We start from the raw sequence: 19,570 nt of genomic DNA on the forward strand, positions 1-19,570 counted from the left end.
AACTTGTATAAATGAAATATAAATAACTAAAAAAAGTAGACAAAATCAACGGTCATTAGAAATACATGAAGATGGAATTACAGCAGAGAAGTTAAGAAACATGGTGAACAGAGCTATGTTTTGATGGACACAGCTTTCTTTGTTGGATCACAGCTTCCTTGAAGGAAAAGAAAGAATAGGTTGAGATTATCCTTGAGGAAAGAATTATTGAGAATTTTCCAGGACTGAGGAAAGATATCAAGACTCGCTTTCAAGAAATGCAAAAAATCCAAGTGTATAAAGGTATAAAGGCCAAGAAATTTAGATGTAGACATATCAGCATAAAACTGCAGAAGGCCAAAATCAAGTGAAACATTTTAACATGTAAACAGTAAGAAGAGGGAGAGAGAGAGAGAGAGAGAGTAAAAGAAACAGATAATCGGTTGTTGATTTCTCAACAGCAGCAATGAAAGCTAAATGAGGAATGCTGTCTTCATGAGCCCAATAAAATAACTGCAAACCTCAGAACTCTATACTAAGTTAAAGATATTTTCCTGCGTTACAACAAAAGCTAGATGGTGTTCAACAGAAAGACGCTAAAAGCATTTCTCACCGGCAGGACCTCATTATGTGTAGTTTCATATTACAAACTACAAGCTGAAGGAAAGTTAACCCTGATGGAACATCTAAGATGGAACAAGAAAGAACAACCACCACAAAAAGTGGGGATAAATATGGACATGAATCTAAGTAAACTTTCATTGGAAAACCAAACATATTTCCTCATGAAATAAATAAAAATAAGCAAAATGCAGAGATAAAATATTCTCTCCCACAGCATATTATTCAACAGAGGCATAGAAATAAGAGTCGTTACAGCATTATGTTATTCAGGAGGAGTATAAAGATACCAAATTTACTGTAGATTAAGATAAATTAAGTATAAGTGATAAAATTTCTATCACATAGGAACATTTGGGTGGCTCAGTTGGTTAAGCATCTGACTCTTGATTTCGGCCCAGGTCACAATCTCACAGTTGTGAGATCAGACTTCACATTCAGTGTGAAGGGTGCTTAAGGGTTCTGTCTCCCTCTTCCCTCTGCCCCTTCTACTTATACAATAATAAATAAATATAATCTTAAAAAGAAAAAAATACGACACATAATTCACAAGTTTTGAAAATATTCTTGCATGAGACAATATTATTCAATCAGAGAAGTAGGACCAGTAGAGAAGAGAATACCACGAACAGGCTGAAATCCCAGGAGCATGGGCTTAAGCTTGATGTCTGCAGGTGCAAAAGGAAGAATGGAAGAGAGTAATTGTAAGCACAGCTATGCTTGGAGTCTCTGACCTTCAGGGAGGACTTTGTCTTTCTTAGCAGAGTCTCCACCTGATTACAACTGGCCCAAGAAGACGATATCCCACTTCATCAACTCAGAATCAACTTCTATCCTATCTACAGATCCTACATCATCATTTGATGGAGTAACAAGAAAAGGTGCATGCACACCACCAAATGGTAGCGGCTTTCCTTTCCCTAATTCTCCCCAAGAGATCACTGGGAGAATTTCCACCCTGATGGGAAGCATAAAAGAGATGGAATTCTAGAGACTGTGGTTCAACAGCATCAGCTTTGCACATAACAAAGGCATCATAATATCCCATTTTAAGAAATTCTAAGAGCAAAATAAGTAAAAACACGAAGAAGAAAAAAACATATAAATGCAACATTAAATCACTGTACTTCATTACATTAATATATTAATGATAAAAATTATTCACACCTTAGTAGTTGCAGTAAAACTGATCACATTTCCTATCCAGTTATGATTTTTTGAGAAGTCATTTACCAAACAGGAAAGAGAAGATAATTTCTATTCTGTAGATATAGAGTATTTACAAAAATAAAAAAATCTACAGCAGGCATCACAACGATAAAACAGTGCAAGTTTTCGTTGAGTTCAAGAAAAGGGAGGATGTCTGTTTTTCCCTCCCATACTCAATATTATAATGTGCTGGCTAGTATATAACAAGGTGAGAAGTGAAAAAGAAAATGTATAAGGAATGGGAAATAAGAAAATTGTCCTTGTTAACTAAGTACATAATTCGTTGATAGAAAATGCAAATGAATTTGTATCTATTTTCTAAGAATAAATGATTTTCACAAAGATATTAAGAGAAAAAGAAAAAAAGGGAAGTAACTCAAAAATTGTGAAAAATACAGAGTAAATAAAAGTGAAGTAAACTTACTAGATATTATTGCATTTTATAAGGCCGTGATAAGTAGAACAATGAACAATTCAAGTACATGAATATATCAAAAGTGAAGATATATAACATAATTACCTATGTAGTAAATATATGGAGCAATTGATTAAAAGCTGAATATAACATTTCATACAGTGGGAAAATAATTATTTAATGCTAAAAATAAAATAAAAATGGAAAAAATAAAATGAACTTCTACTTCACACCTTACATCTATATCCCCAAACATCAAAATGTCAGTATAAACAAAAGTATAGGAGAAAACCATGGGGATTGCTATTTTTGTTTTTTTGCTTTGTTTTTAAAATCAGGTAGTAAAGAAGGAAAGCCATTTCAAGTAAAATACAAAACAGCATAAAAGATTGATATATATCCGACCACATGAAATTAAACATAACTATGGTGAAAAAAATATAAAATCTTAAAGTGACAACTGGGAGAAATTGAGAGATGCACAAATCAAGTATCTGATTTCCTTAATACTTTAATATATTAAAGAGAGTCTAAAAATCTAGCCAAAGACAAACAATTCACTTGAATCATGGACAAAAGATATGAACAGAAAGTTTCCAGACAAATCTGTCAAATACATAAAAGGGTGCTCAAGCTTTCTCATACTAAGAGAAGCAAGAATATTTAGGCAAAAATAGGTAACATATTAGTTGGGCAAAAAGTAAAGCCACTCTGTGCCAGGGCTGTGTGGAAACAGGTCCTTACGTATGAGTGTAAATATTTGTAATCTCTCTACAGGACTCTTGGACCGTAGCCATCAAAACTTAAAGTGACTATTTACCCATCAACTCTACCAGTTAGTATGTAGTCCACAAGTATGGGCCAACATATGTAAAATTAGAGAGGAACAAGAATTCTGCAGCCTTATTTGATCCTGATGTAAAATATAGGTGATTGGGACATCTGTTCAATGAAATATTAGATATCTCTTAAAAAGACTAAGACAGCTCTTCTATACCCATATGGAGTTTCTTCCAAACATAATTTTAGTGAGTGCATTGCCATTTGTGTGGGGAAAATATATGTGTCCACATGCATGCATAGACATGTAAAATTTTGTGATTATCTCTGGAGAAATACTCCAGGAAAATGATTGTCCATATGGAGGGAAAGCAGGTGCTTGGGAATTAGTGGCCAAGGCAGTGAGAATTGATATTTATTCTATTCTGTTCTACCTTCTAAATCTTGCCTCACATGTATTAGTCTTCACAAAATAAATTTTTAAAAAGTTGATAAGGTACTATTTTTTAGTTACAAACATAGCTAAAATAAAAGTACCTCTGTAGTTACAAACTGTGTGTATTAGACAGTGCTGTTGGGAAGTATCTTAATTTTATAGGTGGTTATATTAAAGTTTTGAGAGCTTAATTACCTACCTTTGCCACATCATCCAAATATTGAGTGAGAGAGTAATAATTTAAATCCAGATCTCACTATAAAATCCAGCCTCCTCTAATGTTTTGTACTTCTATACTATGTTTTAAAAATCTATATATTTGAGTTTCTATGAAATGTAGTGGTAACAGAATCCAACAGAAAATAGTTGACTAAAAGAATGAATGAGAGAATGAATGAATGATTCATCTTGCCTTTGAAGCATGCCATCTGATCTGGAATTCACTTGAGATTTATTTTTATATAGTTTCATGGGCATATTATCTGACATCAGGATTGTTTCAAATCTGAAATTTGATACATATTGTATTTATTCTATGTAAATTGCCCGAATTAAAAAATCTTTTTCTCTCACTGTCCATGAAATTGTTAGAATATGTGATCCCAAATTCCAGGATAATATTTAATTGCATTAGACACTATATTTATAGATATAGACATCTAGGAACAAGATGAATTATTTGAACTTTTTATCCAGATCTTATTGAAATTGTCACTGATTTTTACTGTGAAGGTGTGGCAACAGAACATTACCTTCAGTGAGCTTCAAAGCAGCAAAAGCATGTCACAGATCCAAATGCAGCTCCAAGTGCCAAGAATATAGCTAATATACATGGGAATTGTTCCAAAAGAGCCATATGGCAATGTGAGTTGAACATCTTTTACAGCAGCAATTCCCTTCTAACCTAAGTTCTTTCCCTGAAATAGCACCTCTTTTATTTCCTGTAGTCAAACTGGCTGTACAATCCCCACGCTTGCCAAAACCTGTGTCTGGGATGTGCATCTCCAGGAACCATAGTGCTAAACCTTGCTTTTTGCAAGACTTCTCTGCCAAAATCCATCTTGACACACCTTAAATTATATTAGATCAAAGGCCGAAAATTATACTCCATCAAAAGTAGCAAGATAAAATGTTTATCTACTTGCAGGAGGGGTGTGGGATGTTTTTAAAGCATTTGAAGTTTGAGTGAAACGTTATTAAATGTCTTTGCAGTGCAACATGGCTTACTTCCTTGCAGTATTTGATGGATATATTGTAATAGGCTGGTGGCAAATTCAAAGTGGCATATTCAGTATGTGTTTAGGATGTTTATATGTTCCCTGATTTTTGCGGTACTCAGTCTAATTGGAAATAAGGTTTACGTGGTGAGAGCAGGAGAGCAGTGACATGCAGTACCATAAAAGCTAGTCCTGTGCTGGCACACCATCACTTTTAATGGATTTCTACATATTTGGAAAGTTTTATAATTTCTCCTTAAAAAATAAACCCATAAACGTCAGGAAGAATATTTTTCCTCTTAATGGAATTTGCGTGCCAAGTTGACTTTGTTGCAGTATCTGTAGGTGGGCTGGGGTAAAGGCCAGGAGAATTGAAAGAATTTTCTGAAATATGTTCCTTTTTTGAAAGGACTGTTTTCTTAAGTAAAATATAAACAAGTTGCTCTCCACCCAGGTTTCAAATTGGTAAATAGATAATGCTATCATCAAGCCTACTTTTTTTTAGAGGATCTTTGATGGAAATCACTGAAATGTATAAAAACAATCCACTACCCACTCTCAACTGTGCATTGAGATAACAAATTATTTGTGTGGTTGCTGAAATTAAAATTTTCTGGTGAAACTGAAATATTATATGTCCTTGGTATCCTTTGTAGTTTTAATATTTTTTTTGATTACTGTGTTGATTTAAAAATATGTTAACCTTTCAGAATATTTTATATGTCTGAGTACTACTCAGAAAATACTTCTTAAATATGGAAATCATGTAATATTTTCTCTTGCATGGTTTCCTAGTAGGAAACTAGAAGTACAATTTTTTAACATAATTAGATTAAATATCAGGAGATAAGAAGTTATTTATAATGCAATTCTCTGAAAATTCACTTGAAAATAATTCTCATTAACTTGTATTCCAGTAGAGAAAATTGAAATTAGTTTATCATTCATTCCTAAGAACATTCATGAATGTTCTTAGAATTTCTTAGGAGGATAAACACATTCTTAAGGTTGTTTTGTAAGCACATATGTAATGGAGAAATCCATTTTTCATTTTTTTAAAATTCAATATCTAATTTAGAAAATAATTTCTAAATAATTTTCTTATCCATTTATCTACTTAACAATAGAATTAACTCTAAACATATGTTAAGTCCTATGTTATACACAGGGGATTAAAACAATTAAAGGTGACATGGTTCAGGCTCATTCAATACAAATAGCATTGAGATCTTATTCTATGAAATTCATTATATTGCCTAAAAGAAATAAAGCCCACTCAAAATCGATAATTGAATATATCAAACTTTAAAAAAAAAAGCACCACCACTATATATTTAGTGAGTGCCTTCAGTATGAAGCTTTCTATGTTACATTGCGAAGGATGCTGACTGCTGGTAAGGTGCTTGCAATCATGTGAGGACAGGAAATAAACACTTAAGTAATTTCAACAGCATGTCATGCATGCTCTGGTGTTGTGAATAAAGTGCAAAAGGGACACGAGTTATGCCTGCATAGGGGAGCTAGGGTAACCTTCAGGGAAGACTTTCAAATGTGGGTCTTGAAATTCTTTCTAAACAAAGAAATAGCATGAGTAAAGGCATAGAAGTTGGTTAGAGTTTGACATGTTTTGATATTTGGGAAATGAGAGAATTTTGGTGTGGTTGGAGTCTCTTTTGTGGAAGAAAATGGCCCAGGGTGAATGCAACAGGAGTGGTTAGCGGCAGGCCTTGACCAAAGTTAGCTGGAGAAGTGACAGATTCCATTTTGGTTTGGAGAGATAATTCTGCCGATTGTGAACAAGTAGATTGTAATAGAAAGAATCAAGAAGACGTGGATTTCAGTGGTCCTTGTGAAAGATGAGTTGTGATTGGGAAAAAATGGCAAGGGAGCATTGGCAGGATTCATTGGCTAACTGGACATCAATGATGATGTGGGAAGAAAAGTCAGAGGATAATGCTCTGGGTAGTTAAAATTTGGAAATTTCCCTTTGATAGGATGTATCCAAGTGAAATTAACCATTTGAAAATTCAGCAAAAGAGCTGCTACTCCAGAAAACTAAAATTTTTAAGAACCAAAGATAAAAGCAGAAAACCAAAGCCGTAACTTTGGTCCTCCCTATGGAAGCTGGTTTCAACAATTAAAAAACAAACAAACATCCCCACCTCCTGCATATGTAACACATTATTGGCTCAATTTAAATGATTTCTCTAGCAGATACTAACATTGTCTTTGATAAATTCCCAGTTAATTTGTTTTCAGACAGCTCAGCAAGGGGTTGTCATGCCTGAAGGGATGGAGGGTTGGACAGAGATGAAAACCAAGGAAAATGAAAGGCTAGAGACAGACAGCCTTGAGCGAGCGGAAGCATTGAGACCAGAGGGGCAGAGGGCATGAAGTGCAGCCAAGGCTGTGTCCTGGCTGTCACCACACGTAGTAAAGAGCTGAGATGGGAAGGCTCCCAAAGCCATCTTCCAGAGGGGCCACTCAGTGGCACTAGAGAAATACAGCAAGATAACTGGGGACAGGGAGCACTTGAGAGAAATAAGTGGGTGCCGTAAATATACAGCTGCTATCATAGAAACAACTGTACACAACTGCCAACTGATGGTGGGTGGGAGCTGGTGTCTTCCTATGAAATGTACTCAACCTAATTACCTCGCTACAAGGTACTATGCAAGTGCATTCCCATTGCCTAGGAAGTTCTCACAAGCCTCGCCAGTGGTATGATCCAAAATAGGGAGAAGGGTGGGATTTGAGGTGGGTGGTGCTTCAGTTATCTACAGATTCAATTCTTGAAGACCTCCTTGGTATCTGGATTGTGGAACTATGAGGGGCCATTTGTCTGCTGCAGGCAGAAGCTGACCCTTCTTCTCTGGGGCCCTCTGGAGACAGCACCCTGGGTTTTGTCCTGTGTACAGAAGAAACGGTTCAGCATTACAGGATCCTGGGTAACTTTTTTTCCTTATGCCTATCTACACTTCTAATTCCTTTGCTTATTAATGATGAAAATGACATTTCCTACTAGGCTAGGTCTTGCTTTATAGTCCTAAATGTGTTAAGCCTATCTGTGGGTCTCTGAATTATCCTCAAGTTTGCCCCGTGCCTCTGATGTCATGGAGATGGTCTTCTAGAGATATTCCACCTGTGATATTAACCAAATTTAAAAATCAAAAGCAAACAACTAGACCAGAATTTCCAAACCCTGAACTGTCAAAACTCCTCTTTGACCTTTTAGTGAATAAAAGTTATTTAAATTAAAAAATTATTTATTTGCTGTTAAATGAATTATTGGATAAACAATTTGGTTCCGTAATGCAGCATTGTTATAATTCTGTGTAGCCAACTCTGTGTTTCTCTGGAATTCTGTCCTTTGATTTCATGAGTTTTAAGATGTTTACTTACCTTTTTCATATCTTACAATTTACTTGATTCAGGCAGGCTGATCCACAAAAGTCACATTCAAGGAATTCTTTATTATTATTTTTTTTTTGAAAGAGAGATCTCTTTCTCAAAAGGGGGAGGATCAAAAGGAGAGAGAGAGACAGAGAATCTTTTTTTTTAAGAATTTATTTATTTATTCATGATAGACACACACACACACACACACACACACACACACACACACACACACAGAGGCAGAGACACAGGCAGAGGTAGGAGCAAGCTCCATGCAGGGAGCCTGATGTGGGACTCAATCCCAGGACTCCAGCATCATGCCCTGGGCCAAAGGCAGGTGCTAAACTGCTAAGCCACCCAGGGATCCCCAAGACAGAGAATCTTAAGCAGACCCAAGGCCCAGCATGGAGTCCAACATGAGGCTTGATCTCATACCCGGAGATCATGACCTGAGCCGAAATCAAGAGTCAGACTCTCAACCAACTGAGCCACCCAGTTGCCCCACACATTCACGGAACTCTGAAGAGCTATTTAGTAAGACTTCGATTCCTGGTAATGACTGCCTTGAAAATCAACCTAAGATTTTTGGAGCTGCTAGTGAAATGAATGGTCTTTAAAGGATTTTATAGCAGTTACAGAAAGCTCTATGTATGACTCACTCTGGTATTGAGAAACTTCCTCAGAATCATTCCCCAAGAATGGAACATGTGTATCTATGCTTAGTGTTGTCTACACTAACAAATTTCTTTCTTTGTGATTCTCTGTTCTTTGGCCTAGTTCTTCTGCTTCCAAATCTACATTGACATACTATATTGTTATTCAGACACCCCTATTTCATAACTTCTTTCTACTAAGATTATTTTCTTGTGACTAGCTCCTCTGAAGTGATACCCTAAGCCTTTTAACCAAATTGGTTCATGTTTTATTTTTGATAAATAAAATATTAGAAGCAGGGGAAAGGACCCACATTTATAGTTCAAAGAGCAGAGTTTGAGTCCACTTATCAACTGGTGAACAAGTTCTATATTATTGTTTAACAAACCATCCCCCAAACACAGTGGTTCTAAATAACAGCCATTTTCATTATATTTCTTAGTTTTGTGGGTCAGAAACCAGGCAGGACTTAGCTATGTGTTTCTTTTGTTCCATGTGTATTCATGGAGGCCACATAGAGATGCACAGGTGGTGGGTAGGCTTGTCTGGAGGGTGCAACATGGGATGAATGCTGAAAGGTTGGGCTGGTCTGGGACTGCTAACCACTCTACCTACACATCCACTCTCTAGCATGGTGGACTCAGGTTTTCCTATATGCCAGTTCAGCATACTCATACTCATTTTCCAAGACAGCAGATGCAAACCTGCTTATGACTAATCCTGTAAGTCCCAGAAAGCAACTAATGGGGAATTCCATTGGATAAACAAGCCACTAAGGCCTCCCCAAAGCAAAGAATCTGCGCCATCTCTAGTCTAACCCCTTGGGCCATTTTTGCCTAGTATGACTTTTTTTTCTGATCTCATTTTCATGATTTCTTCAATGAGAGTAAAATAGTAAATGCTAGCCTCATAGAATAGTTATAAGAACTGAATAAATTTCATGAAATTATTTTATAAGTTGTTATTTATGTTTCTTATCAATTTGTTCCTATTGAAAGTAATTTTGTTTCTGGTCTCAGTTTTAATTATTCATTATTCTGAATTTGGATCCCATCTTCAGGCTGACATTATTTTACTCCTTATGAATGCCTCTATTATGTCTCAAATTTAATAAAATTCTTTTGGATGCTATCTTTACTGAGAGTGGTCTGTAAGATCCCCTGGTGGGTCTTAGAGTTCTAATTATGTCTGCCCACAAATTAGGCTTTTGTCTCCACTTCCTCTTAAAAATATGTCATTTCTATTACATAGAGAGTAATTGATGGCCTTGGAACATGCTATTGTCTCTGGAAGAAATTCTCTTCTTTCCAATATCAAATCTGTCTCTCTTCTACTCAGATGTCTACTCAAAAATTATCTTATCTGAGAGGACTTTTTTGAATATCTTATCCTAAATGTAGTCAGTCCCCATGGTCTGTTGGGGCCTATTCTTTTATCCTGCTTTATGCTTTTTATTTTTTTAATGTACCTGTCACCGTTGATATAATATGGATGTGTTCGTTTATTGTACATCTTTACCAACTGAATAGACACTTCATGACAAACGTCAAAACACAAAAAGCTAAAACATATTGCTAAAAAATTCTTTTTTATAGGCCAATGGTTAACAAGTTACTACTTATAAAATTTAATTTCATTGAATTTGATGTATTTTCAAAATAAATTTAGATGTGTCCATTTGAACCAGATTGTAATCACTCTCTCTCTTTTTCTCTCATTTTGATTCTTTATTATCTTAGCCATCCCTGCCGCTACTCCAGAGTTGAAGTACTTACTTTGGGATGTGATCTCAGATATTCCCTCAGAATGGTTGGTTTGGTGGTTGGTTGCCCATCTGGGTTATAATTGCAATTGACTGTTGAATGTTGTAGGTCGATCTTGGACATGGCTAATGATGGTTCTATAAACAGCAACCCTCATCAGAGGAGTGACCCTAGTTGGGATGGCCACGCCTCATGCAAGGTAAAGTGGTCAGTCTTCTCCAGCCAAGAGCGGAGCAGGCACTTCTGGGAACTTGCATGGGGAAACATTTGTCTGACCAGTTTTGCCACCATAATGCGGGTTTGAGTCTTCTGTTTGGATATAAAGTAAACAACATAGGCAAGAAAAAAAAAAAAGTGAAACAAGCACATTTGATCAAGACATGCTAATGGTTAGCTGTCTTTAATAACAACATCATCCACAATTTACCTTTTCATTTTCAAATTTCATTTTCAAATTGGTTTTTGGTTGTCTTGTAGACAGAGCTCCTCAGCTATAAATTAAAAAGTAATGATAATTAAATCACATGTTCTTCATTCTGCCAGGGGCTTTGAATGTTTCTCCCCACCGCTAGTAGACATTTCAGCCACATGTAGGATAAGGAGCTACAGGATTTCAGAATCTATTTTTAGGGAAAATGAGCAACAGAATTTTAAAGCAGAAGCGTGAAATGTGAGTGATTGCACGTCTCACTGAAGTGGCAAATAACATGCTCCCTGTGAGTATCTGATATTTGTTTTCTTCTGTGCTTTTGATCTCAGAACACCTAACGGAGCCGGGGCAGAAGCTTTTTGCTGACTTGTTGCATCAGTGCTAAAGATGAAAGAAAACAGTCTTCATATTCACCCTGGTGTTGATTGTCCTATAAATAGGAAACTACCCAGTTAACCTTGCCTGTTGTCATACTGAGAGTTTTATTAAAAATAAACAGTGCGTGTCAGGGTAGCAGAATGTGGGATTTCTGCTTAGATGCCCACAACTCTTTCAAATACTTCATTAAAATGTGCAGGAGGACTATTTCAGTGCTGTAAGCGAAAATATTGTTATGGAAACTGAGGTCTGTTATCATAGCTTCAGTGATTTGCAGTGATTATTTAATAAATGAGTTTATGTTTGAAAATATCCAATGTGATAATAGGAACTCACACCCCCCCCCATCTTATTTCTTTTATTTTGACACATATGGAAGATGCTATTTTGTTTTGACACTCAGAGGAGAAGCTCTTTTTATTAAAAAATCACTGAACAGCAATGAGCTTTTAGTTAATGATCTTTCCAGATTTCCCTAACATAAGGAAATCTGGTACAGTGTTCTACGGTAATCTTAGGTGTGTGCATCATTTCCAATGGAATTATTTGCACTTTCCAAGTGGTTTGTATTTGATCTTATTAAGATACCTCATAAGATATGTTGTGTAGGTCTTGCCTAGATATGGACTATTTCGGAAGTAACTACAAAGCATCCTAAAGGCAGAGCAGGATATGGACCCTAACGAGTGAGGAGAATCTGAAGGTATGCTACCACCTGAGTAACACCCCTTTCCACTGAAGAACAGGGTTCTTACTGAGTGCACTGGAGTAAGCTACCATCCCCCTCTCAGCATGATGAGGACTAGTTTTTCTCCTTGGAGGGCACAAGAATGAATCCACAAAATGTGACAAGCGTGTGGTGTCCTGCAAAGAGGGCCAGGCTGTACAACCAGAAGTCAGAGCTGTTTGCAAATTGGTGCTGCCAAAGGTGTGGTTTCATGTCTCCAGAAGAACCCTTTTCAAGGAGTGAAATGAGAAAGGCTGTTCAGAAGTGCAGAAAAGACTCTCCCAACATTGAAGCACAAGTGAGTCTATGATGTGGCTCTACAATTCCATCATAGTGCCTGTTGAGGACACACCTGCATCTATGCTGCTGGACAGAAAGGCACATGCTTTTCCCTCCTTATCCTAATCCGTGATCTGAGAAACAAGAGATAAACCTATTCAAAGCTTTGTACTGGAAAATTGATATTTAGTATTTTCTAATCAACCCTACCCATTAACAGCTCCTACACTATTCTGGGTTAATTAAACAAAACAAAACAAGACCCCCCCTGTGGTCAGACTGCCAGGTTTAAAATCCAGGTCTGTGCAACCTCATGCTAGCTAGTAACTTTAATATGCTTCAGTTTTCTCACCTGTAAAATGGGGATAATCATAGTATTCACCTCTTGGGATTATGAGGGTTGAGTTAAAATGTCTACCCTAAGAAGGAATATATGTGAGCTATTATTTCAATTTCTTTGGATGAATGAGAAACTGATATGAAGCTTACTTACTGGACAGGAGCGCCCTGAGGGGATCACAGTGCTGCACACAAGGGATAACATATTTCATCAGCGACTGTCTTGGTCACCTTGGGCTGCCACTAACAGGATACCGTGGACTGGGGGCCAGAAGTTGAGGCTCAGGTGTCCCTGGGGTTGGTGACAGTCACATTGGGATTTACAGCTTCAGTTATGAATCTTGGTGGGACACAATTCAGTCTGTAATAAGGACACTTCGATAATACAAAATGTGGTAAACAAACTGCTATCTATGCCTTTTCTTTACCTAACAAAGTTTTTACTGCATGTGATAAGTTGGATAACTTCTCCACTTTAATTGAAATCAGATTTATATTGGGATAAGGGATGATCAATATGGGAGTTTCAACAGGTTTGCTCTTTAACTGATCATGGCTTAGCATAAGACAGGAGTTTGATATTCCATCATAATTTGTCCAGACCTTGACTAATATTTTTGTTTTACCTTTTCTAGGATATGATAGCTTTAATAAAATATTTTGTTATTATCTGGGCAGCCCAGGTGGCTCTGCAGTTTAGCGCCGCCTTCAGCCCAGGGCGTGATCCTAGAGACCCGGAATCCAGTCCCATATCAGGCTCCCTGCAGGGAGCCTGCTTCTCCCTCCGCCTGTGTCTCTGCCTCTCTCTCTCTTTTTCTCTCTGTGTCTCTCATGAATAAATAAATTAAATCTTAAAAAAATTAAAAAATATTTTGTTATTATCTGATGTTATTTAATGAAGATAAATTTGGAAGACACAGATGCATGGATAACATGAATAAGAATGAAATTCTTTCTTTCCTAGTGCCAGGACCCAGACTAAGCTCGGGGTCGTTGTACTGGTATGGGGACTATGATACTTTTGGGGCCCATGAAAATATTTTAATTTATTTTAAAATCAAAAAGAGAAAGAAAATTTCAGGGTCAAAGAAAAAGCTTTTTTTTTCTTTTATTTTTTTATTTTTTAAGATTTTTATTTATTCATGAGAGACAAAGACAGGCAGAGACACAGGCAGAGGGAGAAGCAGGCTTCATGCAGGGAGCCCAATGTGGGGCTCGATCCCGGGACCCCAGGATCACACTGTGGGCCGAAGGCAGACGCTAAACTGCTGAGCCACCCAGGGATCCCCCCCCTTTTTTTTCTTTTAAAGAAAGTTTTAATGTTATTCCCACATCAAAATAAAATGCAGCTTTCAGGGGCCAGAGATTTTTTTTTTAATTAAAAATAGATTTTTGATGGAATCTGGTCTCACATTTAGATCTTTCATCCATTTTGAGTTTATCTTTGTGTATGGTGCAAGAGAGTGGTCTAGTTTCATTCTTCTGCATGTGGATGTCCAATTTTCCCAGCACCATTTATTGAAGAGACTGTCTTTCTTCCAATGGATAATCTTTCCTCCTTCCTAGAGGAGAACACAGGCAACACCCTTTTTGAACTCAGCCACAGTAACTTCTTGCAAGATACATCCATGAAGGCAAAAGAAACAAAAGCAAAAATGAACTATTGGGACTTCATCAAGATAAGAAGCTTTTGCACAGCAAAGGATACAGTCAACAAAACTAAAAGACAACCTACAGAATGGGAGAAGATATTTGCAAATGACGTATCAGATAAAGGGCTAGTATCCAAGATCTATAAAGAACTTCTTAAACTCAACACCAAAGAAACAAACAATCCAATCATGAAATGGGCAAAAGACATGACGAGAAATCTCACAGAGGAAGACATAGACATGGCCAACATGCACATGAGAAAATGCTCCGCATCACTTGCCATCAGGGAAATACAAATCAAAACCACAATGAGATCCCACCTCACACCAATGAGAATGGGGCAATTTAACAAGGCAGGAAACAACAAACGTTGGAGAGGATGCGGAGAAAAGGGAACCCTCTTACACTGTTGGTGGGAATGTGAACTGGTGCAGCCACTCTGGAAAACTGTGTGGAGGTTCCTCAAAGAGTTAAAAATAGACCTGCCCTGCGACCCAGCAACTGCACTGTTGGAGATTTACCCCAAAGATACAGATGCAATGAAACGCCGGGACACCTGCACCCCAATGTTTATAGCAGTAATGGCCACAATAGCCAAACTGTGGATGGAGCCTCGGTGTCCATCGAAAGATGAATGGATAAAGAAGATGTGGTTTATGTATACAATGGAATATTCCTCAGCCATTAGAAACGATGAATACTCACCATTTGCTTCAACGTGGATGGAACTGGAGGGTATTATGCTAAGTGAAGTAAGTCAATCGGAGAAGGACAAACAGTGTATGTTCTCATTCATTTGGGGAATATAAATAATAGTGTAAGGGAATAGAAGGGAAGGGAGAAGAAATGTGTGGGATATATCAGAAAGGGAGACAGAACATGAAGACTCCTAACTCTGAGAAACGAACTAGGGGTGGTGGAAGGGGAGGATGGTGGAGGGTGGGGGTGAATGGGTGATGGGCACTGAGGGGGGCACTTGACGGGATGAGCACTAGGTGTTATTCTGTATGTTGGTAAATTGAACTCCGATAAAAAATAAATTTATTAAAATACATAAATAAAGTTACGCAATAAAAAATATAAAATAAAAATAGATTTTTAATGTATTCCATTTTGCCAAAAATGGAAAAAATAAATGTTCACATATTTAAAAATAAATTTTTATTATTGATAGTATTATGATGGTGAAGTTTGAGGAAGGCAAAAGTGCTAGGACCCACAAAAATTATAACGTGACCCTTGGTTGACATAAACCTAGAAATAGCAGTCTTAAAAAGCTCTTCGAAGAAATAAAAACCTACACAAATGTTTGAAAATGTCCCAAGGGTTACCACAATTCACTTTCTCATATCCCTGCAGGCCTCAAGGACCAGCCATGACATTTTCTACAGGTCTTTCTGGTCCCAGAAGGCAACACAGAGGAGGTCCCTCTGCTCTGAGATTATTTTCCTATTATACCTCAATTACATTTATAAAGTTCTTTCTTTCATGTCAGCCTAAATGGTTTTCAGAGTTATTAATTTTAATGTTTAATAAACCAGTTTCCATAGCAACAATCATATCACAGATGTTTTGTTAAAACCTCTCTAAAGCATACACCTTTGTCAATATGTTATTTTGAACATTTCAAAGGATAAATACTTGAAAAAGGCAACACATCTTTCAGATTTCAAGCTCACAATTTGCATTCATAATTACACTCTTTAAAGAATAAAGAAAAGTATAATATTTAAAAGAAGGTTGATGAGCTAATTTCCAGAAATATAATAAAGAAAAAGGTCAAAATAACTTCCCACTCCTAAAAATGAAGTGAGGTCAAGATTTTTTTTTTAAGTTGCAATCACGGAATATATGTTTTTCTCAATATTAATTTTTTCACCATAAGTACTATAGATGATTACCAAGATTTTTAAATCTATGGGCATTTTTTTCCAGTGAGTGGTAGTGATTGTTATTTTATGTTTAAGGAACTCCCCCCTGGCACACATGGGTCACTGACTGGGGAATTACAGCCTTGATTTACTTTCTTTCTTTATTGCTATCTCTTATCTGATCTTGAAGTTAAGGCATTGAAACTATTTCAAAACTTTATTTTTTTTCCCAAAATTAAGATGGTAATATCTAATAGCCAAATATTTTGATGACTAAATGCCTTTGGCTCTGATTTCCTTTCTGTTTTGTTTTGTTTTTCAAAGGGTTTTTTTAAATTGCTTTTTTTTTTTTTATTAAAGGAAGGTAATAATAAATGAAGTTTTTTAAAAGTCATTCTAAAATCTAGAAAAACAACAGCGATATTTTTTTTTTTCTGTTTTTCATCTGTTTCTTTGGAAAAAGCAGAAGGAGAAACTCAGTAAAAAATACATACTAATCTCAAAATAAAGTCTCTTGTCCCCAGCAGCAGGTCACTGAACTATCTCTTGCTTTTGCCTCCTCACTTGTAGTTTGGGCTGGAATTCCTGATTTGTAGCATCAGGTCAAAATTTGGACACATGACCCAAGTCACATGTGTGTTTGACACACATGTGTGTTGGACACACAACACAAGTTGTTCTGTGGAGGAGCTCCAGGCCTTCCCCTCTGAGATGTGACATGAGCAAGGACTTGCAATCAGAGGTGGTTTTTATGGTCTGTGTGGGAAGTGAACTTTTAATGAATTCATGTGCTGGAGGACAGAGGAAGAGGTTGATGTTTCTAGTGAGGGTTTATGCACAGTACGTGAATTAAACATAGTCCCCCCTCTTTACCTCTGCTGGCAAGCCAGGACAAGCCATGTATTATGTCTCCCAAGGGTTGGAACCTTTGGCTCCTTCCAAATACCAGCCTGGTCTACCCTAACACCGGATGAATACTTTTCCACAACAGAAAGTCAACATCCATCTGTGTAAGGATGCATGACAAATTTCATTTAGAGCAACAGCATAAGAGTCATATTCAAATGCGAAGTAAGAGCAAACACAAGGCTTTTATTTGTTCTTTAAGAAAAAATTATTTTTTCATGACTTTAAGTCATGAACCATGCTGCAGGAAGAAAAATGAAATTTAGTCTAGCCTTCTTTTAGTCTTTTTGTGACTAGTGGGCTGTTAAGATCTCCCTGAAAGATTACAGACCTACACATTAACTTTAAATCGCAGGCCTTTGAATTTGGATATCATGCCCAAAAGAAGTAAAAAAAAGTTAAAACAAATGGGTCCCCTATCATCTCTAAGAGCCTTCAGTCTATATAAAAGCACAGCACACAAAACTTTGCATTATTTACCTGGGAGAAAGTTATAGTCTATTAAATCAGACCTTTTAGGGTAACAGCGAGTTAATGGATTGCTTTCCAGCCAATATTTGCAATATTTATAGTTGAGAATAAAACAAAACAGAAAAAAAATGAGAAAAATCCTTTTTAAAATTTTTTCTTTTTAAATTTTATGCTTTACACTTGGGCTGTTCTAGGTGACCAACTGTTAACACAGGTCATGCCAGTGATTTGCTTCCCCATCAGGGCTCATGTGACATCATTCATAGCCACAGCATGTTCTTGGAATTAAAGATATACGTTTGCAAGATGAGGAGCAGGGAAATCAGTTGTAGTTCAGAATAGTCAGCATGGTAAGGCCGATTGGTCCACTCCAGGATCAGGAACTGGTGCCTATGACGTAGATCATACTCTTTCATTTTGTTTCCTCAATCTGGAGTTCTCTGTGAACTACAAAACCCCCATCCCACATGGCTTTTGTTGTTGGTTCTTGTTCTTGTTTTGAATTCTCTAGGTTTTAAAAAGAAATCAGTTTAAAATACACCCTCCAAAGTGGCAGTACTTGTACTCTCTGTTGGAATATTTTTGGAAGAAAAATTAAGTCTTGTTTTAGGTTCATTTAGAAAATTTATTTGAATGTTTAAAAAATAGATACAAATTAGCATACTTTATTTGGAAATCTGAGCTTAGAAATTAAGAGGAACAGTCTGCTTTTCATTGCTAACGGTGTTATTATTGTACACATTTATGTTCTTTACTGGATATACCATAAACTTCCTGAGTGTATATTCCAAATTACAAATGAGAACATGATTTCTTACTTTGATTTAACTGTCATGATAATTGTTATTAAACAATTGTCTCCCTCAAAATGTTTGTTTAGGCAACAAATTTCTGCATATTTCAAAACCTAATAAAAGGTCTTATTAAAATTTTTACTCAAAACAGACAATCCTGCCACATTGAGGAGTAGTTTAAAACCAAATAAATGGTTTCACTCTTATTTAGAGAGAAAAAAAAATTATATACAAATATAATTTGTATATTACGAATTATCCACAGGATTGAGGGTGATGAGGGAGCTGTTAGCTATTATTATGGAAACTCTTAGGAAGGTCCAGAGCTGCTGAAAAGCAGAAGATTCTGCATATTGACTCTTGGAAAGAAGTTGTCTTCCAGACCACATAACACTCAAATTTTGGGAACATGTCCCATGTATCAGAACTCTCCATGTTGCAATTTTAGACTGGTTGCTGTTCAGTTTTTGGTGCTGTTCCTCTTTTCTCCCTGCATCCAAACTTCCTGGAAGCTTTCCTGAAATCATTCAAGTTTATCTTCATTTTTTTTTTTTATCTTCATTTTTTATGTCTAAGAACCAGTCACTCGATCATTAAGTAGCCACTTTGTACCTGGAATTTATGTCACCTTTTAGCCATAACTTCTCTTAGGTCACCAAGAATAATTTTATAAACAAATTCAGTAGCTTTTGCTCATGATATAATTCAAATCTTCTCTGAAGTAGCCTGTCTTCATTTTTTGAACATAGATTCTCCTGGTTTTCAATCTAGATCTTTGAGCACTCATTCATTTTCTCTTTTTTTCTGGCTCCTACTGCATCTCCTATCAATGTCTCTTTTAGAATGAATAGGTCAGTCTCTCTCTCTCTCTCTCTCTCTTTTTCTCAATATATGCAGAAGAAATGGAGTGCAGTTAGTTATAAATGTTTAAGTATAAGCCAGTTATTTAATCTCCTAACACTACTTGGTATGCTTGTTATTAAATTCAACTCATTCCCTATACCTTTTATTTGTTAGATCAACTATTAAGGACATAAGAGAAATGAAGGCAATATCAAGACCACAGAACCTGAATTTCTCTTGCCCATGACAGAGGTAGCCCCTGGGCTTGGAGCATCAGTTTCCTTGTCTCTAGAGCTCAAGTTCACAGGCACCAATCACACAAGCCCCCTGGGTAAAGCGTGCATTTCTGTTCTGTACATTGTGCTGAAGAATACACATTGCACCTCTGCTTTTGGTATGCTGGAGTGCA

The sequence above is a fragment of the Canis aureus genome, chromosome 17 (assembly GCF_053574225.1).
Source record: "Canis aureus isolate CA01 chromosome 17, VMU_Caureus_v.1.0, whole genome shotgun sequence".
NCBI classification, from domain to species: domain Eukaryota; kingdom Metazoa; phylum Chordata; class Mammalia; order Carnivora; family Canidae; genus Canis; species Canis aureus.